The 21,577-nt window shown below is 43.1% G+C and overlaps 1 pseudogene; it reads right to left on the bottom strand.

Moving 5' to 3' along the window:
• Positions 1–3,412: 3,412 nt before the first annotated feature.
• LOC135534337 (peptidase inhibitor 15-A-like) lies at positions 3,413–21,167 on the bottom strand (annotated as a pseudogene).
• Positions 21,168–21,577: the final 410 nt, after the last annotated feature.

Genomic DNA, 21,577 nt, shown 5'->3' with positions numbered 1-21,577 from the left:
ACCATACTATATTACCATACAGACCATACTAAATGACCATACAGACCATACTATATTACCATACAGACCATACTAAATTACCATACAGACCATACTAAATTACCATACAGACCATACTAAATTACCATACAGACCATACTAAATTACCATACAGACCATACTAAATTACCATACAGACCATACTAAATTACCATACAGACCATATTAAATTACCATACAGACCATACTAAATTACCATACAGACCATACTAAATTACCATACAGACCATACTAAATTACCATACAGACCATACTAAATTACCATACAGACCATACTAAATTACCATACAGACCATACTAAATTACCATACAGACCATACTAAATTACCATACAGACCATACTAAATTACCATACAGACCATACTAAATTACCATACAGACCATACTAAATTACCATACAGACCATATTAAATTACCATACAGACCATACTAAATTACCATACAGACCATACTAAATTACCATACAGACCATACTAAATTACCATACAGACCATACTAAATTACCATACAGACCATACTAAATTACCATACAGACCATACTAAATGACCATACAGACCATACTAAATTACCATACAGACCATACTATATTACCAAATCGACCACACTAAATTGGAGGAAACAATACAAGGTATTTTGTAATGTTATCTGAATGTGTTACCTCAATCAAAACCAGTATGCAATTGGAAATAATTCCACATTTATATAAAGTTTATTTTACAAAACAATTAAAAAAAAACATCCTTTAATTAAATATTTCTGGAATATAACTTAGCAACAGTATGAATGTAGTGTGAGGATATTGATGTTTTGGGTATGAGGTTCTATGGAGTGGTTTTCCATCTAAGAACCGAAAACAGTTCAGTGAACATTATACAACATGACACAACAACAGAATCAAAGCCATCGACCAAAACCCATGCTATAAGGACATACCTGGATCCTTTCAATGCAATACTGTCCATCTGTCCCATGGTATACACTTTCCACTGAGCCTTCTGTATGCTCAGAGTCTGTTGGGTTAGCTGTAGTTGCTATGTGGTTTGGTAGTCTGTTGGGTTAGCTGTAGTTGCTATGTGGTTTGGTAGTCTGTTGGGTTAGCTGTAGTTGCTATGTTGTTTGGTAGTCTGTTGGGTTAGCTGTAGTTGCTATGTGGCTTGGTAGTCTGTTGGGTTAGCTGTAGTTGCTATGTGGTTTGGTAGTCTGTTGGGTTAGCTGTAGTTGCTATGTGGCTTGGTAGTCTGTTGGGTTAGCTGTAGTTGCTATGTGGCTTGGTAGTCTGTTGGGTTAGCTGTAGTTGCTATGTGGTTTGGTAGTCTGTTGGGTTAGCTGTAGTTGCTATGTGGTTTGGTAGTCTGTTGGGTTAGCTGTAGTTGCTATGTGGCTTGGTAGTCTGTTGGGTTAGCTGTAGTTGCTATGTGGCTTGGTAGTCTGTTGGGTTAGCTGTAGTTGCTATGTGGCTTGGTAACCTACTGGTTGGGTTAGCTGTTGTTGCTATGTGGCTTGGTAGGCTGTTGGGTTAGCTGTAGTTGCTATGTGGCTTGGTAACCTACTGGTTGGGTTAGCTTCAGTTGCCATGTGGCTCTGTAGGCTGTTGGGTTAGCTTCAGTTGCTATGTGGCTTGGTAGGCTGTTGGGTTAGCTTCAGTTGCTATGTGGCTTGGTAGGCTGTTGGGTTAGCTGTAGTTGCTATGTGGCTTGGTAGGCTGTTGTTTAGCTTCAGTTGTTATGTGGCTTGGTAGAATGTTGGGTTAGCTGTAGTTGCTATGTGGCTTGGTAGGCTGTTGGGTTAGCTTCAGTTGCTATGTGGCTTGGTAGGCTGTTGGGTTAGCTTCAGTTGCTATGTGGCTCTGTAGGCTGTTGGGTTAGCTTGAGTTGCTATGTGGATTGGTAGGCTGTTGGGTTAGCTTCAGTTGCTATGTGGCTCTGTAGGCTGTTGGGTTAGCTTCAGTTGCAATGTGGCTTGGTAGGCTGTTGGGTTAGCTTCAGTTGCTATGTGGCTCTGTAGGCTGTTGGGTTAGCTTCAGTTGCTATGTGGCTTGGTAGGCTGTTGGGTTAGCTTCAGTTGCTATGTGGCTCTGTAGGCTGTTGGGTTAGCTTCAGTTGCTATGTGGCTTGGTAGGCTGTTGGGTTAGCTTCAGTTGCTATGTGGCTTGGCAGGCTGTTGGGTAAGCTTCAGTTGCTATGTGGCTTGGTAGCCTAGTGGTTGAGTGCTTCATGTTTGTTGAGGTCTGAGACCTGAGTCCATGTTCTTTTGACCATGACAAGGCATAAGCTACACATTGTGTGCAATGCCTTCAGCACCATTGACACATGCTGGGATTCATTGCAAGGTGTGTTATAACGCAGCACACTATAACAGACAAAAAACGAAGCATCGCTGGAGACACAGTGCAGTTTAGGACACAGCGTTGCGTTTGCTAGCTAAGAGAGATTTGCGGTGGCTAAGGGGTCGATTCAATCTGAATCACCAAAGTTCAGAGTTACTTGGCGATTGAACTTTAAAGATAATTTCTGATTGAGCCGACATATGCAGTGTTTACCGTGAACGCGGTCTCTGCTCACTCCGGGTTGGCAGGGTAGCCTAGTGGTTAGAGTGTTGGACTAGTAACCAGAAGTTTGCCAGTTCAAATCCCCGAGCTGACAAGGTACAAATCTATCATTCTGCCCCTGAACAGGCAGTTAACCCACTGTTCCTAGGCAGTCATTGAAAATAAGAATTTGTTCTTAACTGACTTGCCTGGTTTAAAAAAATAAACTCTGCTCACATTGCCTTTAAATGTCTATTACGCCATAGAATTGGTACAGATTGAATCGAGCCCTAATTAACAATACATAAATGAATGTATTTCTCTCCACAGTTATGATGATTAGCTAAGAAACCCCCCCCAATAAAAAATATGTGAAAGTTAGTTAACAATCACTTTTAAAAACTAGTTCTGCTTTTGCTACTGTAGTGTTGAAATGTCAATAACTTGTATCCATTTGGCCCACCGTGAGGCACATCCATGCGTGTCCACATTCTATGGGTACATGACCAACGGTAAACCCAGTATACTGGAACACTGGCAGGAAACATACTTCAGAGATTATCATCCGACTATCAATCAATCAATCTAATTCATCATATGATAATCATTTAAAAAAAAATAATAATAATCTGTAAAATATGTAAAATAAAAAAAACATGAATTCTATGTACACATTATTATAAATGTATGCTTTAATCTTAAATAAGTGTGTTTTCCACAAATGTTGTGCAAATGCTTCAAGGGGAAAGTCTCTGTGTTGGGGTCGGGGTCAGCATGTTAGCACCAAATGGCAATAGGGAATAGGGTGTGATTTGGTACGCAGCCTTAGTCTGGACAGAGACTCTCTATTTGAACCACTGCAGATAGTTTGTGTTGAGGGCTGGGAAGCACATGTTGTTGGAACAGGAGCCTCCGTAGCTCGGGGGACAGGCGGAGCACGGGACGCCTACTTTGTAGGGTGCCTCTCCGATCCAGTTCCCTCTGGAAAACACAAGACAGACAGACACAGAGTTAATACGGGCACGGAGTGGTCTGGGATTCAGCTATAAGATAGCATATAAACTATATAACTATCTTATAGGGAATGTATTTAGGGAATGTGAAAGCTAGCCAGAGAGATAACGGTAAAAATGTTCACATATTTTGGGTGACATCGTTTTCTTCATTTCAGTAAGCCTGTGAGTGGCTACAACGATAGTGGCCACAGTTGTCCCTGTGGAAGGAAAATGCTTCTCTTGATTGAGGGGCTTTTATAAAACACAACTGCACATATCCTAAGACACCAACACATGTGTTCTTCAGTGTGGAAGCCGGTGGTGATTTAAAAACATGTCAGCTGGTTGTATTATGAGGTCACAAGTCAGTCAGAATTCCCAACGGGTTATGAAACGGCAAGGCCTTCGATCACGGAATACAGGAAGAGAGAAATGATTCTGGACTTCTCTGAGGTTCTGGAGGAGTTGGAATGGACCTGGTACCTGGGATGTATATTCAGCTTTGTGCTGAAGCTCAAGCTCCAATGGAAGGAGATGAACCGGTGCGGTTGCCAAACCGGCAGGTTGAGTATTAGCATGATCAGAACTACCAGTTTACCACTGTTGAAAAGTAACAGGTCAACAGCATAGAAGTTGATGTGAAAAACAAAGACTTTTCCTAAAGATACTGTATTCCTACTTCCTGAAATGTCAAAAGGGGGTTTAAGTTGGAGAAAAGTTTTTGCATTCTATTACCGTCTACTTACTTAGATGAATAGTTACACACTAAGAATGTTGTCCGTTTCCACACGTTCCCCCACACGTTCATATTGTGACAGGTGTGTACAGCACAGCCAACTTTGTTTGTTGTGGCCCAAACCATCTGTAAAGTAGAGAGACAGTAGGGATCATCAATTATCCAAAGATCATCCATACCACTATCATCAAAATGACAGGTTCAAATTCAACTTTTCCAATCAAGCATTGATGTCAATGGGAGATTTGCACTACACTTCAAGTCAAGCATGTGAATCTTAAGTTAATTTATCAATCAAGCATTGATGTCAATGGGAGATTTGCACTACACTTCAAGTCAAGCATGTGAATCTTAAGTTAATGTATTCTGCCCATACAACATTATGACTTTTCCTTGACTGTCCTCTTACCTGTGTATAATGTGTACACATGGGTCCGTAGCATTTAAGGGGGCATCTGGGGTTGCAGTCCCGGGGGTAAGGGAACACATAGTCCTTCACTTCATCATGCCAGGGCTTCACTAACTGGAGAATAGAGCGGTAGCTGAGGACAGAGACAGACAGATTAGTACTGAGGACAGACAGATTAGTACTGAGGACAGACAGATTAGTACTGAGGACAGAGACAGACTGATTAGTACTGAGGACAGAGACAGACAGATTAGTACTGAGGACAGAGACAGACAGATTAGTACTGAGGACAGAGACAGATGTGTACATACAGAGACAGACAGACTTTCAGGGGGCATCTGGGGTTGCAGTCCCGAGGATAAAGACAGATTAGTCCAGATACTTCATCATGCCAGAGACAGCTTCACTAACTGGAGAGATAAATGGTAGTACTGAGGACAAGATATAAAATGAACAGATACAGACAGGTTAGTATCTGAGGATAGACACAGACAGATTAGTACTGAGGACAGAGACAGACTGGTTAGTACTGACAGGACAGACAGATTAGTTGAGGACAGACATAGATTAGTAATTGAGGATGACACAGACTGGTTAGTACTGAGGACGAGACAGACAGATTAGCACTGAGGACAGACAGGTTAGATGAGGAGGACAGACAGATTAGTACTGAGGACAGAGACAGATAGGTTTAGTACTGAGGACAGAGACAGACAGATTAGTACTGAGGACAGAGACAGACAGATTAGTACAACCGTGGATTGATGACGGCATTTGCACAAAACTGAAAGCGCAAGCAACTGCTTTTAATCAGGGCAAGGTGACCGGAAACATGACCGAATACAAAACAGTGTAGCTGTTCCCTCCGCAAGGTAATCAAACAAGCTAAGCGTCAGTGTAGAGACAAAGTAGAGTCGCAATTCAACGGCTCAGACACAAGAGGTATGTGGCAGGGTCTACAGTCAATCACAGACTACATAAGGAAAACCAGCCCAGTCGCGGACCCCGATGTCTTGCTCCCAGACAGACTAAACAACTTCTTCGCTCGCTTTGAGGACAATACAGTGCCACTGACACGGCCTGCTACCAACATTTAGTAAATGTTGGTAAAACATGTTGGTAATGTTGGTAAAACATTTAAAAGTGTTAACACTCGCAAGGATGCAGGCCCAGACGGCATCCCCAGCCGCGTCCTCAAAGCATGTGCAGACCAGCTGGCTGGTGTGTTTACAGACATATTTCAATCAATCCTTATCCAGTCTGCTGTCCCCACATGCTTCAAGGAGGGCAAAGCCATTTGTTCCTGTCCCAAAGAAAGTTAAGGTAAACTGAGCTAAATGACTACCGCCCCATAGCACTCACTTCTGTCATCATGAAGTGCTTTGAGAGACTAGTCAGGACATTACCTCACCCTAATTGGATAATTTTAGACCCCCAATTTGTTTACTGCTTAATGGAGGTCAAAAGACAGCATCGCATTTGCACTGCCTAACCCATCTGGACAAGAGGAATAGCTATGAGAATGCTGGCTTCACAGCTCTGACCTGGGTCTCGACTCCGCCCTGTTAAACTGGGTCCTGGACTGCCTGACTGAGAGGATTGAGGACAGAGGACAGAAGAGTACTGAGGACAGACAGACAGATTAGTACTGAGGACAGAGACAGGTGTGAGGGTAGGGAACAACATCTCCACCCAGCTGGAGTCCTCACACTGGGTCCCCACATGGGTGCGTTCCTGAGCCCTCTCCTGTACTCCCTGTGCACACCACGCACGCCTCCAACTCAATCATCAAGTTTGCAGACGACACAACAGTGGTAGGCTTGATTACCAACAACGACGAGACGGCCTACAGGGAGGAGGTGAGGGCCCTCGGAGTGTGGTGTCAGGAAAATAACCTCACACTCAATGTCAACAAAACAAAGGAGATGATTGTGGACTTCAGGAAACAGCAGAGGGAACACCCCCTATAGACATCGACGGGACAGTAGTGGAGAGGGTAGTAAGTTTTAAGTTTCTCGGTGTACACATCAAGGACAAACTGAAATGGTCCACCCACACAGACAGAGTGGTGAAGAAGGCACAGCAGCGCCTCTTCAACCTCAGGAGGCTAAAGAAATTCAGCTTATCACCAAAAACACTCACAAACTTCTACAGATGCACAATCGAGAGCATCCTGTCGGGCTGTATCACCGCCTGGTACGGCAACTGCTCCGCCCACAACCTTTCAGCTCTCCAGAGGGTAGTGAGGTCTGCACAACGCATCACCGGGGGCAACTTACCTGCCCTCCAGGACACCTACACCACTCGATGTCACAAGAAGGCCAAAATGATCATCAAGGACATCAACCACCCGAGCCACTGCCTGTTCACCCCGCTATCATCCAGAAGGCGAGGTCAGAACAGGTGCATCGAAGCTGGGACCGAGAGACTGAAAAATAGCTTCTATCTCAAGGCCATCAGACTGTTAAACAGCCACCACTAACATTGAGTGGCTGCTGCCAACATACTGACTCAACTCCAGCCATTTTAATAATGAAAAATTGTATGTAATAAATATATCACTAGCCACTTTAAACAATGCCACTTTATATAATGTTTACATACCCTACATTACTCATCTCATATGTATATACTGTACTCTATACCATCTACTGCATCTTGCCTAAGCCGTTCGGCCATTGCTCATTCATATATTTATATGTACATATTCTTATTCATTCCTTTAGACTTGTGTGTATAAGGTAAAGTTGTTGTGTGAAATCGTTAGGTTAGATTACTTGCCAAAATGTGCATTTATTAAAGGAACTAGAAGCACAACATTTAGCTACACCGCATTAACATCTGCTAACCATGTGTATGTGACAAATAAAATTTGATTTGACAAATAACATTTGATTTGATTAGTACTGAGGACAGAGACAGACAGATTAGTACTGAGGACAGAGACAAAGATTAAGACTAGGGACAGTGAGACAGACAGATTAGTACTGGGGACAGACAGATTTCAAGTACTGAGGACAGAGACAGACAGATTAGTACTGAAGGACAGAGACAGGTGAGACAGACAGATAGACAGACAGATTTTAGTATTGAGGACAGGAACAGACAAATTAGTACTGAGGACAGAGACAGACAGGATTAGTACTGAGGACAGAGACAGACAGACAGACACAGACAGATAGACAGACAGATTAGTATTGAGGACAGAGACAGACAGAAGACAGACAGACAGACAGACAGACAGACAGACAGACAGACAGACAGACAGACAGACAGACAGACCTTGACTAGGCATTGAGGCGCTGCAATAGATAGCGACCATTTTATGGGCACTCTGTTTTACCTGTATAATGTCTCTGTATTTCCTGACTGAAAACAGCTACTGGACATCAGAGGCACCATTAACTTCTGTTCTGTTTGCGAATGTGCAGTTACTGGAGAATAAGTGGATGTGAACTCCTATTGTATCTATCAGTTGGACCAGAAGAGAATGGTGGCATATTCTATACTTCTATGAGTCTTGGCTGAACAAGGACATGTATACTATATATGCGTGGGGATTTGGCTCATCGTCTCAGACCGGGGCCGACCTTGGCCTCGAGTGGAGAAGCTCAAGGGGGAGGGCTGTGTCTCTATATATCTTGTGGGGTTGTCATCGTCTAGGCAGGACGGCAGCCTGGTAAGGCTAAGGGGGAGGGGTGTGTCTCTATATATCTTGTGGGGTTGTCATCGGTAGACAAGACTGACAGCATCAAGTAAGGCTCAGGGAGGGTGTGTCTCTATATATCTTGTGGGGTTGTCATCGTCTAGACCGGACGACAGCCTCGAGTAAGGCTAAGGGGGAGGGGTGTGTCTCTATATATCTTGTGGGGTTGTCATCGTCTAGACCGGACCGACAGCCTCGAAGTAAGGCTAAGGGGGAGGGGTGTGTCTCTATATATCTTGTGGGGTTGTCATCGTCTAGACCGGACGACAGCCTCGAGTAAGGCTAAGGGGGAGGGTTGTCTCTATATATCTTGTGGGGTTGTCATCGTCTAGACCGGAGGACAGCCTCAGTAGGCTCAGGGGGGAGGGTGTGTCTCTATATATCTTGTGGGGTTGTCATCGTCTAGACCCGGACGACAGCCTCGAGTAAGGCTCAGGGGAGGGTGTGTCTCTATATATCTTGTGGGGTTGTCATCGTCTAGACCGGACGACAGCCTCGAGTAAGGCTCAGGGGAGGGTGTGTCTCTATATATCTTGTGGGGTTGTCATTGTCTAGACCGGACGACAGCCTCGAGTAAGGCTAAGGGGAGGGTGTGTCTCTATATCTTGTGGGGTTGTCATCGTCTAGACCGGACGACAGCCTCGAGTAAGGCTAAAGGGGAGGGTGTGTCTCTATATATCTTGTGGGGTTGTCATCGTCTAGACCGGACGACAGCCTCGGAGGCTAAGGGGTGGGGTGTGTCTCTATATATCTTGTGGGGTTGTCATCGTGGAGCCGGACGACAGCCTCGGAGGCTCAGGGGGAGGGTGTGTCTCTATATACTGTGGGGTTGTCATCGTCTAGACCGGACGACAGCCTCGAGTAAGGCTAAGGGGAGGGGTGTGTCTATATATCTTGTGGGGTTGTCATCGTCTAGACCGGACGACAGCTTCAAGTAAGACTAAGGGGGATGGGGTGTGTCTCTCTGTTAAGAGCAGCTGGTGTGCCATCTATAATATTAAGGAAGTCTGGAGGTTTTGCTCGCCGGAGATAGAATACTAGGTTTCTTATAGCTGTCTATTTCTAATCACAACCCGATGCTGATACTAAGACCTCACTCAGCCATCTGTATAGAGATATAAGACCTCACTCAGCCAGCTGTATAGGGATATAAGACCCTCACTCAGCCAGCTGTATAGGGATATAAGACCTCACTCAGCCAGCTGTACAGGGATATAAGACCTCACTCAGCCAGCTGTATAGGGATATAAGACCTCACTCAGCCAGCTGTACAGGGACACAGAGACGATTACAAATCTCTCGCCCTCCCTTTGACAAATCTCTCCCTCGCCCTCCCTTTGGCAAATCTGAACATAACTCCTCCCTTCTGATTACAAAGAAAAAACTCAAACAGGAAGTACTAGTGATGCGCTCAATATGGAAGTGGTCTGATGAAATGACATTTCACTGATATTTCCCAGCCATTCCCTGACCCTGTCTGTAATACATACAATACATACATAAATAGTTATTTTCCACCATAATTTGCAAATAAATTCATAAAATCCTACAATGTGATTTTTCTGGATATTTTTTCTCTCATTTTGTCCGTCATAGTTGAAGTGTACCTATGATGAAAATTACAGGCCTCTCCCATCTTTTTTAAGTGGGAGAACTTGCACAATTGGTGGCCGACGAAATGACTTTTTGCCCCACTCTTACATTTAATAAAAAGCCGACCACCATTGTCCCTAAGAGCCCCAAGAGCCCCTGTCTAAATGACTACCGACCCGTAGCACTCACATCTACAGCCATGAAATGGTTTGAAAGGCTGGTCACGGCTCACATCGACATCATTGATGTGTGATCCATCATGGTCCCTGTGCCCAAGAACACAAAGGCAACCTGCCTAAATGACTACAGACCCGTAGCACTCACGTCTGTAGCCATGAAGTGCTTTGAAAGGCTGGTCATGGCTCACAACGACACCATTATCCCAGAAACCCTAGACCCACTCCAATTCACATACCGCCCCAACAGATCCACAGATGATGCAATCTCTATTGCACTCCACACTATCCTTTCCCACCTGGACAAAAGGAACACCTATGTGAGAATGCTATTCATTGACTACAGCTCAGCGGTTCAACACCATAGTACCCACGAAGCTCATCACTAAGCTAAGGACCCTGGGACTGAACACCTCCCTCTGCAACTGGATCCTGGACTTCCTGACTGACCACACCCCCTAGGTGGTAAGAGTAGGCAACAACACATCCACCACGCTGACCCTCAACACAGGAGCCCCTAAAGGGTGCGTGCTTAGTCCCCTCCTGTAATCCTTGTTCCCCCACGACTGGCTGACCACTCACGACTCTAACACCATGAAAACGTTTTGACGTCACAACGTGGTAGGCCTGATCACCGACGATGACGAGACAGCCTATAGGGAGGAAGTTAGTGACCTCTGTGTCCACACACACACAAACCGACATAGTAATTAAGAAGGCATGACAACGGCTCCAAGATTTGGCATGGCCCTTCTATAGCTGCACTACTGAGAGCATTTTGATCACAGCTTGGCAAAGCAATTGTTTGGCATTCGACCCCAAGGTGCTACAGAGGGTAGTGTAAACGGCCCGGTACATTACTGGGACCAAGCTCCCTGCCATCCAGGACCAGGCGGTGTCAGAGGAAGGCCCTAAAAACTGTCAAAGACTCCGGCCCTATAAGTCTGGAACCAGCAGGACCCTGAAAAAGCTCCTATCCCCAAAAATTAAGACTGCTAAATAGTTAAATACACTGAACAAAAATATAAACATAAACATGTAAAGTGTTGGTCCCATATTTCATGAGCTGAAATAAAACATCCCAGAAATGTCTCATACGCATTAAAAATATTATTTTGCTCAAATTGTGTGGACAAGTGACAATTTCTACTTTGCAAAGATAATCCATCCACCTGACAGATGTGGCCTATCAAAAAACAGGATCATTACACAGGTGCACCTTGTGCTGGGGACTATAAAAGGACACCCCAAAATGTGCAGTTTTGTCACACAACACAATGCCACAGATATCTCGAATTTTGAGGGAGCTTGGAACTGGCATGTTGACTGCAGGAATGTTAATTTTTCTACCATAAGTTATCATTGACTCAGTACTGGGACCCTGTGTATATAGCCTAGTTATCATTACTCAGTACTGGTACCCTGTGTATATAGCCTGGTTATCATTACTCAGTACTGGGACCCTGTGTATATAGTCTAGTTATCATTACTCAGTACTGGTACCCTGTGTATACAGTCTAGTTATCATTACTCAGTACTGGTACCCTGTGTATATAGTCTAGTTATCATTACTCAGTACTGGTGCCCTGTGTATATAGCCTAGTTATCATTACTCAGTACTGGGACCCTGTGTATATAGCCTGGTTATCATTACTCAGTACTGGGACCCTGTGTATATAGTCTAGTTATCATTACTCAGTACTGGTACCCTGTGTATACAGTCTAGTTATCATTATTCAGTACTGGTACCCTGTGTATATAGTCTAGTTATCATTACTCAGTACTGGTACCCTGTGTATATAGTCTAGTTATCATTACTCAGTACTGGTACCCTGTGTATATAGTCTAGTTATCATTACTCAGTACTGGTACCCTGTGTATATAGTCTAGTTATCATTACTCAGTACTGGTGCCCTGTGTATATAGCCTGGTTATCATTACTCAGTACTGGTACCCCTGTGTATATAGTCCAGTTATCATTACTCAGTACTGGTACCCTGTGTATATAGTCTAGTTATCATTACTCAGTACTGGTACCCTGTGTATATAGTCTAGTTATCATTACTCAGTACTGGTACCCTGTGTATATAGTCTAGTTATCATTACTCAGTACTGGTACCCTGTGTATATAGTCTAGTTATCATTACTCAGTACTGGTACCCTGTGTATATAGTCTAGTTACCATTACTCAGAACTGGTACCCTGTGTATATAGCCTAGTTATCATTACTCAGTATTGGTACCCTGTGTATATAGTCTAGTTATCATTACTCAGTACTGGTACCCTGTGTATATAGTCTAGTTACCATTACTCAGAACTGGTACTCTGTGTATATAGCCTAGTTATCATTACTCAGTACTGGTACCCTGTGTATATAGTCTGTGTATAGGGTCTGTACTAACGGGACAGCTGATTCATTGACTGATAGTCAGGAGGAGGAGGGTCTGTACTAAAGGGACAGCTGATTCATTGAAGGCCAGAGACGTTGCCTGCATCCCAAATAACACTCCCCTACGTTTCCCCAGAAGGCGAGGTCAGTACAGGTGCACCAAAACTGGGACCGAGACTGAAAAACAGCTTCTGTCTCAAGGCCATCAGACTGTTAAACAGCCATCACTAGCACAGAGGGGCTGCTGTCAACATACAGACTTGAAATCATTGGTCACTTTAATAATGTTTACATATCTTACATTACTCATCTCATATGTAAATACTGTATTCTATACTATTCTACTGTATCTTATTCTATGTATTACTCATCTCATATGTATATACTGTATTCTATACTATACTACTGTATCTTAGTCTATGTATTACTCATCTCATATGTATATACTGTATTCTACACTATTCTACTGTATCTTATTCTATGTATTACTCATCTCATATGTATATACTGTATTCTATACTATACTACTGTATCTTAGTCTATGTATTACTCATCTCATATGTATATACTGTATTCTATACTATTCTACTGTATCTTATTCTATGTATTACTCATCTCATATGTATATACTGTATTCTATACTATTCTACTGTATCTTAGTCTATGTATTACTCATCTCATATGTATATACTGTATTCTATACTATTCTACTGTATCTTAGTCTATGTATATACTGTATTCTATACTATACTACTGTATCTTAGTCTATGTATTACTGTATTCTATACTATTCTACTGTATCTTAGTCTATGTATTACTGTATTCTGTACTATTGTACTGTATATCAGTCTATGTATATACTGTATTCTACACTATTCTACTGTATCTTATTCTATGTATTACTCATCTCATATGTATATACTGTATTCTATACTATACTACTGTATCTTAGTCTATGTATTACTCATCTCATATGTATATACTGTATTCTATACTATTCTACTGTATCTTAGTCTATGCCGCTCTGACATCCCTCATCCAAGTATTTATATATTCTTAATTACATTCCTTTACTCAGATTTGTGTGTATTAGGTAGTCGTTGTGAATTTGTTAGATTACTTGTTAGATATTACTGCACTGTCGGGAACTAGAAGCACAAGCATTTCACTACATTCGCAATAACATCTGCTAACCATGTGTTCGTGACCAATAACATTTGATTAGATGTATCCCCCATAGAGCTGTGGTCAACAGTAGTGCACTGAATAGGTAATATGGCACCATCTGGCACACATACAGGGTCACGAGATCCAGGATCCGTTCACCCTCCCTCCGACATCCTGAACCTTAACCTTTAGAGGGTGATACACCAAACTGAGTTGGGGTCAGCACCTAGGGTCAACAGTGAAGGGTCAGAGGTTAGAGGTGACTCACCGTCCGGGTCCTGACAGAGAGGTTCTGGCCCAGGAACCTGAGGAGGTGTCGAGGTCCGTGCTCCCACAGACACGCGTGGGCCCAGTCCTCAGCTGATTTAGACAGGGTCTCGTCCCACGTCTACACACGTAGAAACACGCACACACACACACACACACAAGTAGAAACATACACATACACACACACACATACAAACGCACACACAAAGACACACAGAGAACATAAGAAAATGTAGAAAAGTGAGTAACATGGACTGCAATGTAGTTTGTCTCTAATCCATGTTCCTCTACTAAAGCCTGTCTGTAATGCATGTTCCCTACTAAAGCCTGTCTATAATCCTTGTCCCCCTACTAAAGGTTGTCTATAATCCATGTTCCCCTACTAAAGGTTGTCTCTAATCCATGTTCTCTACTAAAGCCTGTCTCTAATCCATGTTCCCCTACTAAAGCCTGTCTCTAATCCATGTCCCCCTACTAAAGCCTGTCTCTAATCCATGTTCCCCTACTAAAGCCTGTCTATAATCCATGTTCCCCTACTAAAGCCTGTCTATAATCCATGTTCTCCTACTAAAGCCTGTCTCTAATCCATGTTCTCCTACTAAAGCATGTCTATAATCCATGTTCCCCTACTAAAGCCTGTCTCTAATCCATGTTCTCCTACTAAAGACTGTCTATAATCCATGTTCTCCTACTAAAGCCTGTCTCTAATCCATGTTCTCCTACTAAAGCCTGTCTCTAATCCATGTCCCCCTACTAAAGGTTGTCTCTAATCCATGTCCCCCTACTAAAGCCTGTCTCTAATCCATGTTCCCCTACTAAAGGTTGTCTCTAATCCATGTTCCCCTACTAAAGGTTGTCTATAATCCATGTTCCCCTACTAAAGGTTGTCTCTAATCCATGTTCTCCTACTAAAGCCTGTCTCTAATCCATGTTCCCCTACTAAAGCCTGTCTCTAATCCATGTCCCCCTACTAAAGCCTGTCTCTAATCCATGTTCCCCTACTAAAGCCTGTCTATAATCCATGTTCCCCTACTAAAGCCTGTCTATAATCCATGTTCCCCTACTAAAGCCTGTCTCTAATCCATGTTCTCCTACTAAAGCATGTCTATAATCCATGTTCCCCTACTAAAGCCTGTCTCTAATCCATGTTCTCCTACTAAAGCCTGTCTATAATCCATGTTCCCCTACTAAAGCCTGTCTCTAATCCATGTTCCCCTACTAAAGCCTGTCTCTAATCCATGTTCTCCTACTAAAGCCTGTCTATAATCCATGTCCCCCTACTAAAGGTTGCCTCTAATCCATGTCCTCCTACTAAAGCCTGTCTCTAATCCATGTTCTCCTACTAAAGCCTGTCTTTAATCCATGTTCTCCTACTAAAGACTGTCTATAATCCATGTTCTCCTACTAAAGCCTGTCTCTAATCCATGTTCTCCTACTAAAGCCTGTCTCTAATCCATGTTCCCCTACTAAAGCCTGTCTATAATCCATGTCCCCCTACTAAAGGTTGCCTCTAATCCATGTCCTCCTACTAAAGCCTGTCTCTAATCCATGTTCTCCTACTAAAGCCTGTCTTTAATCCATGTTCTCCTACTAAAGACTGTCTATAATCCATGTTCTCCTACTAAAGCCTGTCTCTAATCCATGTTCCCCTACTAAAGCCTGTCTCTAATCCATGTTCCCCTACTAAAGGTTGTCTCTAATCCATGTCCCCCTACTAAAGCATGTCTCTAATCCATGTCCCCTACTAAAGCCTGTCTGTAATCCATGTCCCCCTACTAAAGGTTGTCTCTAATCCATGTCCCCCTACTAAAGCCTGTCTCTAATCCATGTTCCCCTACTAAAGGTTGTCTCTAATCCATGTTCCCCTACTAAAGGTTGTCTATAATCCATGTTCCCCTACTAAAGGTTGTCTCTAATCCATGTTCTCCTACTAAAGCCTGTCTCTAATCCATGTTCCCCTACTAAAGCCTGTCTCTAATCCATGTCCCCCTACTAAAGCCTGTCTCTAATCCATGTTCCCCTACTAAAGCCTGTCTATAATCCATGTTCCCCTACTAAAGCCTGTCTATAATCCATGTTCCCCTACTAAAGCCTGTCTCTAATCCATGTTCTCCTACTAAAGCATGTCTATAATCCATGTTCCCCTACTAAAGCCTGTCTCTAATCCATGTTCTCCTACTAAAGCCTGTCTATAATCCATGTTCCCCTACTAAAGCCTGTCTCTAATCCATGTTCCCCTACTAAAGCCTGTCTCTAATCCATGTTCTCCTACTAAAGCCTGTCTATAATCCATGTCCCCCTACTAAAGGTTGCCTCTAATCCATGTCCTCCTACTAAAGCCTGTCTCTAATCCATGTTCTCCTACTAAAGCCTGTCTTTAATCCATGTTCTCCTACTAAAGACTGTCTATAATCCATGTTCTCCTACTAAAGCCTGTCTCTAATCCATGTTCTCCTACTAAAGCCTGTCTCTAATCCATGTTCCCCTACTAAAGCCTGTCTCTAATCCATGTTCCCCTACTAAAGGTTGTCTCTAATCCATGTCCCCCTACTAAAGCCTGTCTCTAATCCATGTTCCCCTACTAAAGCCTGTCTCTAATCCATGTCCCTCTACTAAAGCCTGTCTCTAATCCATGTTCCCCTACTAAAGGTTGTCTCTAATCCATGTTCCCCTACTAAAGCCTGTCTCTAATCCATGTTCCCCTACTAAAGCCTGTCTGTAATCCATGTCCCCCTACTAAAGCCTGTCTCTAATCCATGTCCCCCTACTAAAGCCTGTCTCTAATCCATGTCCCCCTACTAAAGCCTGTCTCTAATCCATGTCCCCCTACTAAAGCCTGTCTCTAATCCATGTTCCCCTACTAAAGCCTGTCTGTAATCCATGTTCCCCTACTAAAGCATGTCTCTAATCCATGTTCCCCTACTAAAGGTTGTCTATAATCCATGTTCCTCTACTAAAGCCTGTCTCTAATCCATGTCCCCCTACTAAAGCCTGTCTCTAATCCATGTCCCCCTACTAAAGCCTGTCTCTAATCCATGTCCCCCTATTAAAGCCTGTCTCTAATCCATGTTCCCCTACTAAGGTTGTCTATAATCCATGTTCCCCTACTAAAGCCTGTCTCTAATCCATGTCCCCCTACTAAAGTCTGTCTCTAATCCATGTCCCCCTACTAAAGCCTGTCTCTAATCCATGTCCCCCTACTAAAGCCTGTCTCTAATCCATGTCCACCTACTAAAGCCTGTCTCTAATCCATGTTCCCCTACTAAAGCCTGTCTCTAATCCATGTCCCTCTACTAAAGCCTGTCTCTAATCCATGTTTCCCTACTAAAGCCTGTCTCTAATCCATGTCCCCCTACTAAAGCCTGTCTCTAATCCATGTCCCCCTACTAAAGCCTGTCTCTAATCCATGTTCCCCTACTAAAGCCTGTCTCTAATCCATGTCCCCCTACTAAAGCCTGTCTCTAATCCATGTCCCCCTACTAAAGCCTGTCTCTAATCCATGTTCCCCTACTAAAGCCTGTCTCTAATCCATGTCCCCCTACTAAAGCCTGTCTCTAATCCATGTCCCCCTACTAAAGCCTGTCTCTAATCCATGTCCCCCTACTAAAGCCTGTCTCTAATCCATGTCCCCCTACTAAAGGTTGTTATACAGTAGATTGACATGTCGTAAGGCCCTGAGAAATGGTTTACCTGATGGAACGTTGTAATGAATCATCTGTGAGCAGTGTAACCTTGTTTTCCTTTCTGTTTTCACAAAGGTTTCTAAACTAAACCGTCTGTAGGCTTTCTTAAAAGAAAAACAAAACAGAATTACTCTTCCAGCTCTGCATTGGTCTCTTTACGATATTTCATTTACGCGAGACTGTTCTGCTGCCTTCCCAGTACTCCAACGCAACCATGTTCCATGAGTTATGATGCAACAATGCAACGTGGTATCCTTCATTTATTCTACAGTACTGCTGCAACGGAACACAGAGCCAAGGAAGAATTGGATCAGGGTTTGGGACGAGAGACAACCTCCTAGATCGTTGCAGGCTACTCTCTCATGTGGTTCCGATTCAGAATGTTGCATTAGAGAATGGAAAGAGGCTTCCGCTCAATGGTTCCATCATCGTTCCTATGCAACTGGCCTGTTCAGAGCGATACACTGCCAATAGTTGGATTATCGGAGCATTTATTTGTTTTACAGGAGCCTCATTTGGGAACAATGCACTCTTCACTGTGACTGGAATAACACAAATAACCTGCAATTCTCAGAACCACCATTATACACGTTAAAGACATAATCCTATCTTGTAAACTGGACATTGTCCATGAAATACAACCAGCTACCAGCTACCAGCTATCGTGTGTTTCTACCCATTCATCATTAATTCATGAACTTATCCAACCAAACCCATTACATCACTACATGGACACTTGGATACCAAATAGCACCCTATTCCCTATATAGTGCACTACTATAGCACCCTATTCCCTATATAGTGCACTACTATAGCACCCTATTCCCTATATAGTGCACTACTATAGCACCCTATTCCCTATATAGTGCACTACTATAGCACCCTATTCCCTATATAGTGCACTACTATAGCACCCTATTGCCTATATAGTGCACTACTATAGCACCCTATTCCCTATATAGTGCACTACTATAGCACCCTATTCCCTATATAGTGCACTACTATAGCACCCTATTCCCTATATAGTGCACTACTATAGCACCCTATTCCCTATATAGTGCACTACTATAGCACCCTATTTCCTATATAGTGCACTACTATAGCACCCTATTCTCTATGCAGTGCACTTCTATAGCACACTATTCCCTTTGCAGTGCACTTCTTTTGACCAGGGCCCATTGTATTTCATTTAGGACAGAACTTTGGTCCACGTGAACCCATCAGTCTAGTCTTTATGAGGTACTACTAGCGTCTATAACTGAAGAGCACTACATTTCCCCCTCCGGGCTCTACCAGCAAGGCTCTAGGTGGTCCTGAACCCTGAAATGTGGTCAACAGCTGGGCCAGAAGAGACATTTGTCACTGAACATCCTGCTCTGAACTACACTGCGACCACGTTCCACACGGCACACTATTCCCTATATAGTGCACTACTTTTGACCAAAGTCATAGGGTGCCCTAATCAAAAATTGTGCACTATATAGGGAATAGGGTGCTATAATAGTGCACTATATAGGAAATAGGGTGCTATAGTAGTGCACTATATAGGGAATAGGGTGCTATAGTAGTGCACTATATAGGGAATAGGGTGCTATAGTAGGGCACTATATAGGGAATAGGGTGCTATAGTAGTGCACTATATAGAGAATAGGGTGCTATAGTAGTGCACTGCATAGGGAATAGGGTGCTATTGTAGTGCACTATATAGAGAATAGGGTGCTATAGTAGGGCACTATATAGGGAATAGGGTGCTATAGTAGTGCACTATATAGAGAATAGGGTGCTATAGTAGTGCACTGCATAGGGAATAGGGTGCTATTGTAGTGCACTATATAGAGAATAGGGTGCTATAGTAGTGCACTATATAGGGAATAGGGTGCTATAGTAGTGCACTATATAGAGAATAGGGTGCTATAGTAGTGCACTATATAGGGAATAGGGTGCTATAGTAGTGCACTATATAGAGAATAGGGTGCTATAGTAGTGCACTGCATAGGGAATAGGGTGCTATAGTAGTGCACTATATAGGGAATAGGGTGCTATAGTAGTGCACTGCATAGGGAATAGGGTGCTATAATAGTGCACTATATAGGGAATAGGGTGCTATAGTAGTGCACTGCATAGGGAATAGGGTGCTATAGTAGTGCACTATATAGAGAATAGGGTGCTATAGTAGTGCACTGCATAGGGAATATGGTGCTATAGTAGTGCACTATATAGAGAATAGGGTGCTATAGTAGTGCACTGCATAGGGAATAGGGTGCTATAGTAGTGCACTATATAGAGAATAGGGTGCTATAGTAGTGCACTGCATAGAGAATAGGGTGCTATAGTAGTGCACTGCATAGGGAATAGGGTGTCATTGTTGAACAATTGCACTCACATCAAGCATCAAATTGGAGTCACCAGTCACCTTCTTTCATTACTAAGCAACACACATTTATCATTCAATGGTTTGAGCAACTAGTCCATTAGGCCAATGTAACGGATGTGAAACGCTAGCTTAGTTAGCGGTGGTGCGCGGTCTAAAGTTATACTGTTACACCAACGTGTAAAGTATAGTTTATCATAGCGCTTACCACTGATGTTACCAATAGGGGAATTATCAATTACATACACGTCAATATCAGCAAGTGAAGGCAGGGAAGTCAGGAAAACAGAATGGTCATTCGTCATTAAAACATTGAGCAATGGATTGATACAGTTGGAAGATAAATCACTTACCATGTACTCCATATTGGACGCCGGAGGGAAAACTTTCCCTCTTACTTTATTGTGATAATCGAGAATGACAAGCATGTCGTTTTGGGAAATATAACGCTTCTTCCTGGTCAGAGTAATATTCTTGAAGTCTGCTTCCCCATAGCTGAACGCTGAGCCAAGGTCGGTGAAATTGGTGGCTGGCAGCGTCGAGGACACGGTGGGAGAGTTGGCTGCCAATACACTTGCTCCGCAAGATATGCACAGCAGCAGCAAGTCTATGGAAAAGTGCGGAGCATTCATGTTTTCTTCTTTTTCAGATTTCTCAAATGCTGTATGTGAAGTCTGGATTTAATCTGAAATGAAAGCAATACAAATCCGAGACATTAGATAAGTATATTTTTTCGGTATGCCAACTAGAATGGGCCAAGATTTAAAATGTTCCATGCGTAAAATTGAATAACATCAGTGTTATTTAAAAAAAATATCCCACGCAAGTATGTAACCTAAGATAGTGTGACATTTCAAATAGTCAAAATGTCAAAGAATCATTCAGTAGAGAAATATCGGTGTCAACAGAAGAAATAAAATGCCTGGAAACTTGGAGCGGTCCTACCTTCTCCCTTTCAGCCGTATCTTGTACCCGCGTTGCCAGGCGACACTCTTCCAACCTTCCAGTTAGAATAGTAGACAGGAGGGAGAGAGAGAGAGAGAGAGAAAGAGAGAGAGAGAGAGAGCGAGATGATGCTCAGTTCAAGCAGTAGCCTAGACCAGTCAAACTATACGAGGACTTCGGCTGCCGTTCTGCGCGCCGGGTTTTTATATATCACAGCGGTAGATGCAGGAAGTACGCCGGTCCGAAGGTGTGCTGACTGAGTCCCCTCCCTTTCACCTGAAAACAAAAACATCATTTGGAGAGAGATGTTATGTTGTATCACCTTCCTGGCAGAGAGAGCTTGCTTCAACTTAATCACAAACATCTGCTTTAAATTTGCGCAGCTGGACAAAGTGAAGAAGAAAATACACGATGAGATAGCCACATAATCTCGTAATTCAGGTCAGATAGAGGTTTGGGAAGGGAGGTGGGTTTTACTGCGGTCATCAGGAAACAGAGACTATATGATGAGAAACTGGCTAAAGAAACATATAGGGCAAACCCACTTAATGGGAATTGTAACATGGCTCTTAT

The sequence above is a fragment of the Oncorhynchus masou genome, unplaced genomic scaffold, assembly GCF_036934945.1.
Source record: "Oncorhynchus masou masou isolate Uvic2021 unplaced genomic scaffold, UVic_Omas_1.1 unplaced_scaffold_3268, whole genome shotgun sequence".
Lineage (NCBI taxonomy): Eukaryota > Metazoa > Chordata > Actinopteri > Salmoniformes > Salmonidae > Oncorhynchus > Oncorhynchus masou.
This window is presented reverse-complemented; position numbering and strand designations above follow the sequence as displayed.